The sequence below is a fragment of the Macaca fascicularis genome, chromosome 8, assembly GCF_037993035.2.
Source record: "Macaca fascicularis isolate 582-1 chromosome 8, T2T-MFA8v1.1".
NCBI lineage: Eukaryota > Metazoa > Chordata > Mammalia > Primates > Cercopithecidae > Macaca > Macaca fascicularis.
Window position 1 is genome coordinate 47,972,727 of NC_088382.1, and position 15,070 is coordinate 47,987,796.

Consider the following 15,070-nt stretch of genomic DNA (forward strand, 5'->3'; position numbering starts at 1 on the left):
CACACATCACAGAGCAGTTTCCCAGAAAGCTGCTTTCCAGATTTCATCTGAGGATAATTCCTTTTTCACCATAGACCTCTATGGCTTTCCAAATATCACTTTGCAAATTCCACAAGAACTGCCTTATCGAAAGGCTTCTTGAGGGGAAAGATGTAACTCTCTGAGATGATTTCACAGAACACAAAGAAGTTTCTTAGAAAGCTTCTTTCTCTTTGTTATCGGAGGATATTTCCTTTGGCCCTATAGTCTTCAAAGGGATCCGAAATATCTGTTCTCAGATTCCACAGAAATAAGGCTAGCAAAGACATCCACGAAATACAGATGTAACCGTGTGAGATGAATGAACAGAACACTAAGCAGTTTCTCAGAACGCTTCTTTCCAGATTTCATCTGAGGATATTTCCTTTTAACCCTAGCCCTCTATGGGCTTCCAAATATCACTTTGCCAATTCCACAAGAACTCTCTTAGCGAAAGGCTTCCTGAGGGGATAGCTGTAACTCTGTGAGAGGATTTCACAGAACACAAAGAAGTTTCTCAGAAATCTTCTTTCTCTTTGTTATCGGAGGATATTTCCTTTGGCCCTATAGTCTTCAAAGGGATCCGATGTATCTGTTCTCAGATTCCACAGAAATAAGGCTAGCAAAGAGATCCACGAAATACAGATGTAACTCTGTGAGATGAATGATCAGAACACTAAGCAGTCTCAGAAAGCTTCTTTCCAGATTTCATCTGAGGAAATTTCCTTTTTCACCTTAGCCCTCTATGGGCTTCCAAATATCACTTTGCCAATTCCACAAGAACTGCATTAGGGAAAGGCTTCTAGAGGGGAAAGCTGTAACTCTGTGAGATGATTTCACAGAACACAAAGAAGTTTCTCAGAAAGCTTCTTTCTCTTTGTTATCGGAGGATATTTCCTTTGGCCCTATAGTCTTCAAAGGGATCCGAAATATCTGTTCTCAGATTCCACAGAAATAAGGTTAGCAAAGTGATCCACGATATACAGATGTAACTCTGTGAGTGGAAGTCACACATCACAGAGCAGTTTCTCAGAAGGCTTCTTTCCAGATTTCATGTGAGGATATTTCCTTTTGCACCATAACCATCTATGGGCTTCAAATATCACTTTGCCAATTCCACAAGAACTGTCTTAGCGAAAGGCTTCTGGAGGGGAGAGCTGTAACTCTGTGAGATGATTTCACAGAACACAAAGAAGTTTCTCACCAAGCTTCTTTCCCTTCGTTATCGGAGCATATTTCCTTTGGCCCTATAGTCTTCAAAGGGATCCGAAATATCTTTTCTCAGATTCAACAGAAATAAGGCTAGCAAAGAGATCCACGAAATACAGATGTAACTCTGTGAGTGGAAGTCAAACATCACAGAGCAGTTTCTCAGAAAGCTTCCTTCCAGATTTCATCTGAGGATATTTCCTTTTTTAACATAGCCCTCTATGGGCTTCCAAATATCACTTTGCCAATTCCCAAGACTGTCTTAGCGAAAGGCTTCTTGAAGGGAAAGCTGTAACGCTGAGCGATGATTTCACAGAATGCAAAGAAGTTTCTCAGAAAGCTTCTTTCTCTTTGTTATCGGAGGATATTTCCTTTGGCCCTATAGTCTTCAAAGGGATCCGAAATATCTCTTCTCAGATTCCACAGAAATAAGGCTAGCAAAGAGATACACGAAATACAGATGTAACTCTGCGAGTGAAAGTCACACATCACAGAGCAGTTTCTCAGAAAGCTTCTTTCCAGATTTCATCTGAGGATATTTCCTTTTTCACCATAGCCCTCTATGGGCTTCCAAATATCACTTTGCCAATTCCACAAGAACTGTCTTAGCGAAAGGCTTCTTGAGGGGAAAGCTATAATTATGTGAGATGATTTCACAGAACACAAAGAAGTTTCTCAGAAACCTTCTTTCTCTTTGTTATCGGAGGATATTTCCTTTGGCCCTATAGTCTTCAAAGGGATCCGAAATATCTGTTCTAAGATTCCACAGAAATAAGGCTAGCAAAGAGATCCACGAAATACACCTGTAACTATGTGAGTGGAAGTCACACATCACAGAGCAGTTTCTCAGAAAGCTTCTTTCCAGATTTCATCTGAGGATATTTCCTTTTTCACCATAGCCCTCTATGGGCTTCCAAATATCCCTTTGGAAATTCCACAAGAACTGTCTTAGCGAAAGGCTTCTTGAGGGGAAAGCTGTAACTCTGTGAGATGATTTCACAGAACACAAAGAAGTTTCTCAGAAAGCTTCTTTCTCTTTGTTATCGGAGGATATTTCCTTTGGTCCTATAGTCTTCAAAGGATCCGAAATATCTGTTCTCAGATTCCACAGAAATAAGGTTAGCAAAGAGATCTACGAAACACAGTTATAACTGTGTGAGTGGAAGTCACACATCACAGAGCAGTTTCTCAGAAGTCTTCTTTCCAGATTTCATATGAGGATATTTCCTTTTTCACCATAGCCCTCAATGGGCTTCCAAATATCACTTTGCCAATTCCGCAAGAACTGTCTTTGCGAAAGGCTTCTTGAGGGGAAACCTGAAACTCTGTGAGATGATTTCACAGAACACAAAGAAGTTTCTCAGAAAGCTTCTTTCTCTTTGTTATCGGAGGATATTTCCTTTGGCCCTATAGTCTTCAAAGGGATCCGAAATATCTGTTTTCAGATACCACAGAAATAATGCTAGCAAAGAGATCCAAGAAATACAGATGTAACTCTGTGAGGTGAATGAACAGAACACTAAGCAGTTTCTCAGAAAGCTTCTTTCCAGATTTCATCTGAGGATATTTCCTTTTTCACGATAGCCCTCTAGGGGTTCCAAATATCACTTTGCCAATTCCACAAGAACTGTCTTAGCGAAGGACTTCCAGAGGGGAAAGCTGTAACTCTATGAGATGATTTCACAGAACACAAAGAAGTTTCTCACAAAGCTTCTTACTCTTTGTTATTGGAGGATATTTCCTTTGGCCCCATAGTCTTCAAAGGGATTCGAAATATCTGTTCTCAGATTCCACAGAAATAAGGCTAGCAAAGAGATCCACGAAATACAGTTGTAACTCTGTGTGTGGAAGTCACACATCACAGAGCAGTTTCCCAGAAAGCTGCTTTCCAGATTTCATCTGAGGATATTTCCTTTTTCACCATAGCCCTCTATGGGCTTCGAAATATCACTTTGCCAATTCCACAAGAACTGTCTTAGCGAAAGGCTTCTTGAGGGGAAAGCTGTAACTCTGTGAGATGATTTCACAAAACACAAAGAAGTTTCTCAGAAAGCTTCTTTCTCTTTGTTATCGGAGGATATTTTCTTTGGCCCTGTAGTCTTCAAAGGGATTGGAAATATCTGTTCTCAGATTCCACAGAAATAAGGCTAGCAAAGAGATCCACGAAATACAGATGTAACTCTGTGAGATGAATTAACAGAGCACTAAGCATTTCTCAGAAAGCTTCTTTCCAGATTTCATCTGAGGATATTTCCTTTTTCACCATAGCCCTCTATGGGCTTCCAAATATCACTTTACCAATTCCACAAGAACTGTCTTAGCGAAAGGCTTCTTGAGGGGAAAGCTGTAACTCTGTGAGATGATTTCACAGAACACAAAGAAGTTTCTCACAAAGCTTCTTTCTCTTTGTTATCAGAGGATATTTCCTTTGGCCCCATAGTCTTCAAAGGGATACGAAATATCTTTTCTCAGATTCCACAGAAATAAGGCTACCAAAAGATCCACGAAATACAGTTGTAACTCTGTGAGTGGAAGTCACACATCACAGAACAGTTTCCCAGAAAGCTGCTTTCCAGATTTCATCTGAGGATATTTCCTTTTTCACCATAGACCTCTATGGCTTTCCAAATATCACTTTGCCAATTCCACAAGAACTGCCTTATCGAAAGGCTTCTTGAGGGGAAAGCTGTAACTCTCTGAGATGATTTCACAGAACACAAAGAAGTTTCTCAGAAAGCTTCTTTCTCTTTGTTATCGCAGGAAATTTCCTTTGGCCCTATAGTCTTGAAAGGGATCCGAAATATCTGTTCTCAGATTCCACAGAAATAAGCCTAGCAAAGAGATCCACGAAATACAGATGTAACCCTGTGAGATGAATGAACAGAACACTAAGCAGTTTCTCAGAAAGCTTCGTTCCAGATTTCATCTGAGGATATTTCCTTTTTCAACATAGACCGCTATGGGCTTCCAAATATCACTTTGCCAATTCCACAAGAACTGTCTTAGCGAAAGGCTTCTTGAGGGGAAAGCTGTAACTCTGTGAGATGATTTCACAGAACACAAAGAAGTTTCTCACAAAGCTTCTTTCTCTTCGTTATTGGAGGATATTTCCTTTGGCCCTATAGTCTTCAAAGGGATCCGAAATATCTGTTCTCAGATTCCACAGAAATAAGGCTAGCAAAGACATCCACGAAATACAGATGTAACTCTGTGAGTGGAAGTCACACATCACAGAGCAGTTTCTCAGAAGGCTTCTTTCCAGATTTCATCTGAGGATATTTCCTTTTGCACCATAGCCCTCTATGGGCTTCCAAATATCACTTTGCCAATTCCACAAGAACTGTCTTAGCGATAGGCTTCTTGAGGGGAGAGCTGTACCTCTGTGAGATGATTTCACAGAACACAAAGAAGTTTCTCACGAAGCTTCTTTCCCTTCGTTATCGCAGGATATTTCCTTTGGCCCTATAGTCTTCAAAGGGTTCCGAAATATCTTTTCTCAGATTCAACAGAAATAAGGCTAGCAAAGAGATCCACGAAATACAGATGTAACTCTGTGAGTGGAAGTCAGACATCACAGAGCAGTTTCTCAGAAAGCTTCTTTCCAGATTTCATCTGAGGATATTTCCTTTTTCACCAGAGCCCTCTATGGGCTTCCAAATATCACTTTGTCAATTCCACAAGAACTGTCTTAGCCAAAAGCTTTTTGAGGGGAAAGCTGTAACTCTGTGAGATGATTTCACAGAACACAAAGAAGTTTCTCTGAAAGCTTCTTTCTCTTTGTTATCGGAGGATATTTCCTTTGGCTCTATAGTCTTCCAAGGGATCCGAAATATCTGTTCTCAGATTCCACAGAAATAAGGCTAGCAAAGAGATCCACGAAATACAGAGTTAACTCTGTGAGATGAATGAACAGAGCACTAAGCAGTTTCTAAGAAAGCTTCTTTCCAGATTTCATCTGAGGATATTTCCTTTTTCACCACAGCCCTCTATGGGCTTCCAAATATCACTTTGCCAATTCCACAAGAACTGTCTTAGCGAAAGGCTTCTTGAGGGGAATGCTGTAACTCTGTGAGATGATTTCACAGAACACAAAGTAGTTTCTCACAAAGCTACTTTCTCTTTGTTATCGGAGGATATATCCTTTGGCCCTATAGCCTTCAAAGGGATCCGAAATATTTGTTCTCAGATTCCACAGAAATAAGGCTTGCAAAAAGATCCACGAAATACAGATGTAACTCTGTGAGTGGAAGTCAGACATCACAGAGCAGTTTCTCAGAAAGCTTCTTTCCAGATTTCATCTGAGGATATTTCCTTTTTCACCATAGCCCTCTTTGGGCTTCCAAATATCACTTTGCCAATTCCACAAGAACTGTCTTAGCCAAAAGCTTCTTGAGGGGAAAGCTGTAACTCTGTTAGATGATTTCACAGAACACAAAGAAGTTTCTCAGTAAGCTTCTTTCTCTTTGTTATCGGAGGATATTTCCTTTGGCCCTATAGTCTTCAAAGGGATCCGAAATATCTGTTCTCAGATTCCACAGAAATAAGGCTAGCAAAGTGATTCACGAAATACAGATTTAACTCTGTGAGATGAATGAACAGAGCACTAAGCATTTCTCAGAAAGCTTCTTCCAGATTTCATTTGAGGATATTTCCTTTTTCACCTTAGCCCTCTATGGGCTTCCAAATATCACTTTACCAATTCCAAAAGAACTGTCTTAGTGAAAGGATTCTTTAGGGGAAAGCTGTAACTCTGTGAGATGATTTCACAGAGCGCAAAGAAGTTTCTCAGATAGCATCTTTCTCTTTGTTATCGGAGGATATTTCCTTTGGCCCTATAGTCTTCAAAGGGATCGGAAATATCTGCTCTCAGATTCCACAGAAATAAGGCTAGCAAAGAGATCCACGAAATACAGATGTAACTCTGTGTGTGGAAGTCACACATCACAGAGCAGTTTCTCAGAAGGATTCTTTCCAGATTTCATCTGAGGATATTTCCTTTTTCACCATAGCCCTCTATGGGCTTCCAAATATCACTTTGCCAATTCCACAAGAACTGTCTTAGCGAAAGGCTTCTTGAGGGGAAAGCTGTAACTCTGTGAGATGATTTCACGGAACACAAAGAAGTTTCTCAGAAAGCTTCTTCCTCTTTGTTATCGGATGATATTTCCTTTGGCCCTATAGTCTTCAAAGGGATCTGAAATATCTGTTCTCAGATTCCACAGAAATAATGCTAGCAAAGAGATCCACGAAATACAGCTGTAACTCTGTGAGGTGAATGAATAGAACACTAACCAGTTTCTCAGAAAGATTCCCTCCAGATTTCATCTGAGGATGTTTCCTTTTTCACCATAGCCCTCTATGGGATTCCAAATATCACTTTGCCAATTCCTAAAGAACTGTCTTAGCGAAAGACTTCTAGAGGGGAGAGCTGTAACTCTGTGAGATGATTTCACAGAACACAAAGAAGTTTCTCACAAAGCTTCTTTCTCTTTGTTATCAGAGGATATTTCCTTTGGCCCCATAGTCTTCAAAGGGATACGAAATATCTTTTCTCAGATTCCACAGAAATAAGGCTACCAAATGATCCATGAAATACAGTTGTAACTCTGTGAGTGGAAGTCACACATCACAGAGCAGTTTCCCAGAAAGCTGCTTTCCAGATTTCATCTGAGGATATTTCCTTTTTCACCATAGACCTCTATGGCTTTCCAAATATCACTTTGCCAATTCCACAAGAACTGCCTTATCGAAAGGCTTCTTGAGGGGAAAGCTGTAACTCTCTGAGATGATTTCACAGAACACAAAGAAGTTTCTTAGAAAGCTTCTTTCTCTTTGTTATCAGAGGATATTTCCTTTGGCCCTATAGTCTTCAAAGGATCCGAAATATCTGTTCTCAGATTCCACAGAAATAAGGTTAGCAAAGAGATCTACGAAACACAGATATAACTCTGTGAGTGGAAGTCACACATCACAGAGCAGTTTCTCAGAAATCTTCTTTCCAGATTTCATCTGAGGATATTTCCTTTTTCACCATAGCCCTCTATGGGCTTCCAAATATCACTTTGCCAATTCCGCAAGAACTGTCTTTGCGAAAGGCTTCTTGAGGGGAAACCTGAAACTCTGTGAGATGATTTCACAGAACACAAAGAAGTTTCTCAGAAAGCTTCTTTCTCTTTGTTATCGGAGGATATTTCCTTTGGACCTATAGTCTTCAAAGGGATCCGAAATATCTGTTCTCAGATACCACAGAAATAATGCTAGCAAAGAGATCCAAGAAATACAGATGTAACTCTGTGAGGTGAATGAACAGAACACTAAGCAGTTTCTCAGAAAGCTTCTTTCCAGATTTCATCTGAGGATATTTCCTTTTTCACCATAGCCCTCTAGGGGTTCCAAATATCACTTTGCCAATTCCACAAGAACTGTCTTAGCGAAAGACTTCCAGAGGGGAAAGCTGTAACTCTATGAGATGATTTCACAGAACACAAAGAAGTTTCTCACAAAGCTTCTTTCTCTTTGTTATTGGAGGATATTTCCTTTGGCCCCATAGTCTTCAAAGGGATTCGAAATATCTGTTCTCAGATTCCACAGAAATAAGGCTAGCAAAGAGATCCACGAAATACAGTTGTAACTCTGTGAGTGGAAGTCACACATCACAGAGCAGTTTCCCAGAAAGTTGCTTTCCAGATTTCATCTGAGGATATTTCCTTTTTCACCATAGCCCTCTATGGGCTTCCAAATATCACTTTGCCAATTCCACAAGAACTGTCTTAAAGAAAGGCTTCTTGAGGGGAAAGCCGTAACTCTGTGAGATGATTTCACAGAACACAAAGAAGTTTCTCACAAAGCTTCTTTCTCTTCGTTATCGGAGGATATTTCCTTTGGCCCTATAGTCTTCAAAGGGATCCGAAATATCTGTTCTCAGATTCCACAGAAATAAGGTTAGCAAAGAGATCCACGAAATACAGTTGTAACTCTGTGAGTGGAAGTCACACATCACAGAGCAGTTTCTCAGAAGGCTTCTTTCCAGATTTCATCTGAGGATATTTCCTTTTGCACCATAACCATCTATGGGCTTCAAATATCACTTTGCCAATTCCACAAGAACTGTCTTAGCGAAAGGCTCCTTGAGGGGAGAGCTGTAACTCTGTGAGATGATTTCACAGAACACGAAGAAGTTTCTCACCGAGCTTCTTTCCCTTCGTTATCGTAGGATATTTCCTTTGGCCCTATAGTCTTCAAAGGGTTCCGAAATATCTCTTCTCAGATTCCACAGAAATAAGGCTAGCAAAGAGATCCACGAAATACAGATGTAACTCTGAGAGATGAATGAACAGAACACTAAGCAGTTTCTCTGAAAGCTTCTTTCCAGATTTCATCTGAGGATATTTCCTTTTTCACCTTAGCCCTCTATGGGCTTCCAAATATCACTTTGCCAATTCCACAAGAACTGCATTAGGGAAAGGCTTCTAGAGGGGAAAGCTGTAACTCTGTGAGATGATTTCACAGAACACAAAGAAGTTTCTCAGAAAGCTTCTTTCTCTTTGTTATCGGAGGATATTTCCTTTGGCCCTATAGTCTTCAAAGGGATCCGAAATATCTGTTCTCAGATTCCACAGAAATAAGGTTAGCAAAGTGATCCACGATATACAGATGTAACTCTGTGAGTGGAAGTCACACATCACAGAGCAGTTTCTCAGAAGGCTTCTTTCCAGATTTCATGTGAGGATATTTCCTTTTGCACCATAACCATCTATGGGCTTCAAATATCACTTTGCCAATTCCACAAGAACTGTCTTAGCGAAAGGCTTCTGGAGGGGAGAGCTGTAACTCTGTGAGATGATTTCACAGAACACAAAGAAGTTTCTCACCAAGCTTCTTTCCCTTCGTTATCGGAGCATATTTCCTTTGGCCCTATAGTCTTCAAAGGGATCCGAAATATCTTTTCTCAGATTCAACAGAAATAAGGCTAGCAAAGAGATCCACGAAATACAGATGTAACTGTGTGAGTGGAAGTCAAACATCACAGAGCAGTTTCTCAGAAAGCTTCCTTCCAGATTTCATCTGAGGATATTTCCTTTTTTAACATAGCCCTCTATGGGCTTCCAAATATCACTTTGCCAATTCCCAAGACTGTCTTAGCGAAAGGCTTCTTGAAGGGAAAGCTGTAACGCTGAGCGATGATTTCACAGAATGCAAAGAAGTTTCTCAGAAAGCTTCTTTCTCTTTGTTATCGGAGGATATTTCCTTTGGCCCTATAGTCTTCAAAGGGATCCGAAATATCTCTTCTCAGATTCCACAGAAATAAGGCTAGCAAAGAGATACACGAAATACAGATGTAACTCTGCGAGTGAAAGTCACACATCACAGAGCAGTTTCTCAGAAAGCTTCTTTCCAGATTTCATCTGAGGATATTTCCTTTTTCACCATAGCCCTCTATGGGCTTCCAAATATCACTTTGCCAATTCCACAAGAACTGTCTTAGCGAAAGGCTTCTTGAGGGGAAAGCTATAATTATGTGAGATGATTTCACAGAACACAAAGAAGTTTCTCAGAAACCTTCTTTCTCTTTGTTATCGGAGGATATTTCCTTTGGCCCTATAGTCTTCAAAGGGATCCGAAATATCTGTTCTAAGATTCCACAGAAATAAGGCTAGCAAAGAGATCCACGAAATACACCTGTAACTATGTGAGTGGAAGTCACACATCACAGAGCAGTTTCTCAGAAAGCTTCTTTCCAGATTTCATCTGAGGATATTTCCTTTTTCACCATAGCCCTCTATGGGCTTCCAAATATCCCTTTGGAAATTCCACAAGAACTGTCTTAGCGAAAGGCTTCTTGAGGGGAAAGCTGTAACTCTGTGAGATGATTTCACAGAACACAAAGAAGTTTCTCAGAAAGCTTCTTTCTCTTTGTTATCGGAGGATATTTCCTTTGGTCCTATAGTCTTCAAAGGATCCGAAATATCTGTTCTCAGATTCCACAGAAATAAGGTTAGCAAAGAGATCTACGAAACACAGTTATAACTGTGTGAGTGGAAGTCACACATCACAGAGCAGTTTCTCAGAAGTCTTCTTTCCAGATTTCATATGAGGATATTTCCTTTTTCACCATAGCCCTCAATGGGCTTCCAAATATCACTTTGCCAATTCCGCAAGAACTGTCTTTGCGAAAGGCTTCTTGAGGGGAAACCTGAAACTCTGTGAGATGATTTCACAGAACACAAAGAAGTTTCTCAGAAAGCTTCTTTCTCTTTGTTATCGGAGGATATTTCCTTTGGCCCTATAGTCTTCAAAGGGATCCGAAATATCTGTTTTCAGATACCACAGAAATAATGCTAGCAAAGAGATCCAAGAAATACAGATGTAACTCTGTGAGGTGAATGAACAGAACACTAAGCAGTTTCTCAGAAAGCTTCTTTCCAGATTTCATCTGAGGATATTTCCTTTTTCACGATAGCCCTCTAGGGGTTCCAAATATCACTTTGCCAATTCCACAAGAACTGTCTTAGCGAAGGACTTCCAGAGGGGAAAGCTGTAACTCTATGAGATGATTTCACAGAACACAAAGAAGTTTCTCACAAAGCTTCTTACTCTTTGTTATTGGAGGATATTTCCTTTGGCCCCATAGTCTTCAAAGGGATTCGAAATATCTGTTCTCAGATTCCACAGAAATAAGGCTAGCAAAGAGATCCACGAAATACAGTTGTAACTCTGTGTGTGGAAGTCACACATCACAGAGCAGTTTCCCAGAAAGCTGCTTTCCAGATTTCATCTGAGGATATTTCCTTTTTCACCATAGCCCTCTATGGGCTTCGAAATATCACTTTGCCAATTCCACAAGAACTGTCTTAGCGAAAGGCTTCTTGAGGGGAAAGCTGTAACTCTGTGAGATGATTTCACAAAACACAAAGAAGTTTCTCAGAAAGCTTCTTTCTCTTTGTTATCGGAGGATATTTTCTTTGGCCCTGTAGTCTTCAAAGGGATTGGAAATATCTGTTCTCAGATTCCACAGAAATAAGGCTAGCAAAGAGATCCACGAAATACAGATGTAACTCTGTGAGATGAATTAACAGAGCACTAAGCATTTCTCAGAAAGCTTCTTTCCAGATTTCATCTGAGGATATTTCCTTTTTCACCATAGCCCTCTATGGGCTTCCAAATATCACTTTACCAATTCCACAAGAACTGTCTTAGCGAAAGGCTTCTTGAGGGGAAAGCTGTAACTCTGTGAGATGATTTCACAGAACACAAAGAAGTTTCTCACAAAGCTTCTTTCTCTTTGTTATCAGAGGATATTTCCTTTGGCCCCATAGTCTTCAAAGGGATACGAAATATCTTTTCTCAGATTCCACAGAAATAAGGCTACCAAAAGATCCACGAAATACAGTTGTAACTCTGTGAGTGGAAGTCACACATCACAGAACAGTTTCCCAGAAAGCTGCTTTCCAGATTTCATCTGAGGATATTTCCTTTTTCACCATAGACCTCTATGGCTTTCCAAATATCACTTTGCCAATTCCACAAGAACTGCCTTATCGAAAGGCTTCTTGAGGGGAAAGCTGTAACTCTCTGAGATGATTTCACAGAACACAAAGAAGTTTCTCAGAAAGCTTCTTTCTCTTTGTTATCGCAGGAAATTTCCTTTGGCCCTATAGTCTTGAAAGGGATCCGAAATATCTGTTCTCAGATTCCACAGAAATAAGCCTAGCAAAGAGATCCACGAAATACAGATGTAACCCTGTGAGATGAATGAACAGAACACTAAGCAGTTTCTCAGAAAGCTTCGTTCCAGATTTCATCTGAGGATATTTCCTTTTTCAACATAGACCGCTATGGGCTTCCAAATATCACTTTGCCAATTCCACAAGAACTGTCTTAGCGAAAGGCTTCTTGAGGGGAAAGCTGTAACTCTGTGAGATGATTTCACAGAACACAAAGAAGTTTCTCACAAAGCTTCTTTCTCTTCGTTATTGGAGGATATTTCCTTTGGCCCTATAGTCTTCAAAGGGATCCGAAATATCTGTTCTCAGATTCCACAGAAATAAGGCTAGCAAAGACATCCACGAAATACAGATGTAACTCTGTGAGTGGAAGTCACACATCACAGAGCAGTTTCTCAGAAGGCTTCTTTCCAGATTTCATCTGAGGATATTTCCTTTTGCACCATAGCCCTCTATGGGCTTCCAAATATCACTTTGCCAATTCCACAAGAACTGTCTTAGCGATAGGCTTCTTGAGGGGAGAGCTGTACCTCTGTGAGATGATTTCACAGAACACAAAGAAGTTTCTCACGAAGCTTCTTTCCCTTCGTTATCGCAGGATATTTCCTTTGGCCCTATAGTCTTCAAAGGGTTCCGAAATATCTTTTCTCAGATTCAACAGAAATAAGGCTAGCAAAGAGATCCACGAAATACAGATGTAACTCTGTGAGTGGAAGTCAGACATCACAGAGCAGTTTCTCAGAAAGCTTCTTTCCAGATTTCATCTGAGGATATTTCCTTTTTCACCAGAGCCCTCTATGGGCTTCCAAATATCACTTTGTCAATTCCACAAGAACTGTCTTAGCCAAAAGCTTTTTGAGGGGAAAGCTGTAACTCTGTGAGATGATTTCACAGAACACAAAGAAGTTTCTCTGAAAGCTTCTTTCTCTTTGTTATCGGAGGATATTTCCTTTGGCTCTATAGTCTTCCAAGGGATCCGAAATATCTGTTCTCAGATTCCACAGAAATAAGGCTAGCAAAGAGATCCACGAAATACAGAGTTAACTCTGTGAGATGAATGAACAGAGCACTAAGCAGTTTCTAAGAAAGCTTCTTTCCAGATTTCATCTGAGGATATTTCCTTTTTCACCACAGCCCTCTATGGGCTTCCAAATATCACTTTGCCAATTCCACAAGAACTGTCTTAGCGAAAGGCTTCTTGAGGGGAATGCTGTAACTCTGTGAGATGATTTCACAGAACACAAAGTAGTTTCTCACAAAGCTACTTTCTCTTTGTTATCGGAGGATATATCCTTTGGCCCTATAGCCTTCAAAGGGATCCGAAATATTTGTTCTCAGATTCCACAGAAATAAGGCTTGCAAAAAGATCCACGAAATACAGATGTAACTCTGTGAGTGGAAGTCACACATCACAGAGCAGTTTCTCAGAAAGCTGCTTTCCAGATTTCATCTGAGGATATTTCCTTTTTCACCATAGCCCTCTTTGGGCTTCCAAATATCACTTTGCCAATTCCACAAGAACTGTCTTAGCCAAAAGCTTCTTGAGGGGAAAGCTGTAACTCTGTTAGATGATTTCACAGAACACAAAGAAGTTTCTCAGTAAGCTTCTTTCTCTTTGTTATCGGAGGATATTTCCTTTGGCCCTATAGTCTTCAAAGGGATCCGAAATATCTGTTCTCAGATTCCACAGAAATAAGGCTAGCAAAGTGATTCACGAAATACAGATTTAACTCTGTGAGATGAATGAACAGAGCACTAAGCATTTCTCAGAAAGCTTCTTCCAGATTTCATTTGAGGATATTTCCTTTTTCACCTTAGCCCTCTATGGGCTTCCAAATATCACTTTACCAATTCCAAAAGAACTGTCTTAGTGAAAGGATTCTTTAGGGGAAAGCTGTAACTCTGTGAGATGATTTCACAGAACGCAAAGAAGTTTCTCAGATAGCATCTTTCTCTTTGTTATCGGAGGATATTTCCTTTGGCCCTATAGTCTTCAAAGGGATCGGAAATATCTGCTCTCAGATTCCACAGAAATAAGGCTAGCAAAGAGATCCACGAAATACAGATGTAACTCTGTGTGTGGAAGTCACACATCACAGAGCAGTTTCTCAGAAGGATTCTTTCCAGATTTCATCTGAGGATATTTCCTTTTTCACCATAGCCCTCTATGGGCTTCCAAATATCACTTTGCCAATTCCACAAGAACTGTCTTAGCGAAAGGCTTCTTGAGGGGAAAGCTGTAACTCTGTGAGATGATTTCACGGAACACAAAGAAGTTTCTCAGAAAGCTTCTTCCTCTTTGTTATCGGATGATATTTCCTTTGGCCCTATAGTCTTCAAAGGGATCTGAAATATCTGTTCTCAGATTCCACAGAAATAATGCTAGCAAAGAGATCCACGAAATACAGCTGTAACTCTGTGAGGTGAATGAATAGAACACTAACCAGTTTCTCAGAAAGATTCCCTCCAGATTTCATCTGAGGATGTTTCCTTTTTCACCATAGCCCTCTATGGGATTCCAAATATCACTTTGCCAATTCCTAAAGAACTGTCTTAGCGAAAGACTTCTAGAGGGGAGAGCTGTAACTCTGTGAGATGATTTCACAGAACACAAAGAAGTTTCTCACAAAGCTTCTTTCTCTTTGTTATCAGAGGATATTTCCTTTGGCCCCATAGTCTTCAAAGGGATACGAAATATCTTTTCTCAGATTCCACAGAAATAAGGCTACCAAATGATCCATGAAATACAGTTGTAACTCTGTGAGTGGAAGTCACACATCACAGAGCAGTTTCCCAGAAAGCTGCTTTCCAGATTTCATCTGAGGATATTTCCTTTTTCACCATAGACCTCTATGGCTTTCCAAATATCACTTTGCCAATTCCACAAGAACTGCCTTATCGAAAGGCTTCTTGAGGGGAAAGCTGTAACTCTCTGAGATGATTTCACAGAACACAAAGAAGTTTCTTAGAAAGCTTCTTTCTCTTTGTTATCAGAGGATATTTCCTTTGGCCCTATAGTCTTCAAAGGATCCGAAATATCTGTTCTCAGATTCCACAGAAATAAGGTTAGCAAAGAGATCTACGAAACACAGATATAACTCTGTGAGTGGAAGTCACAC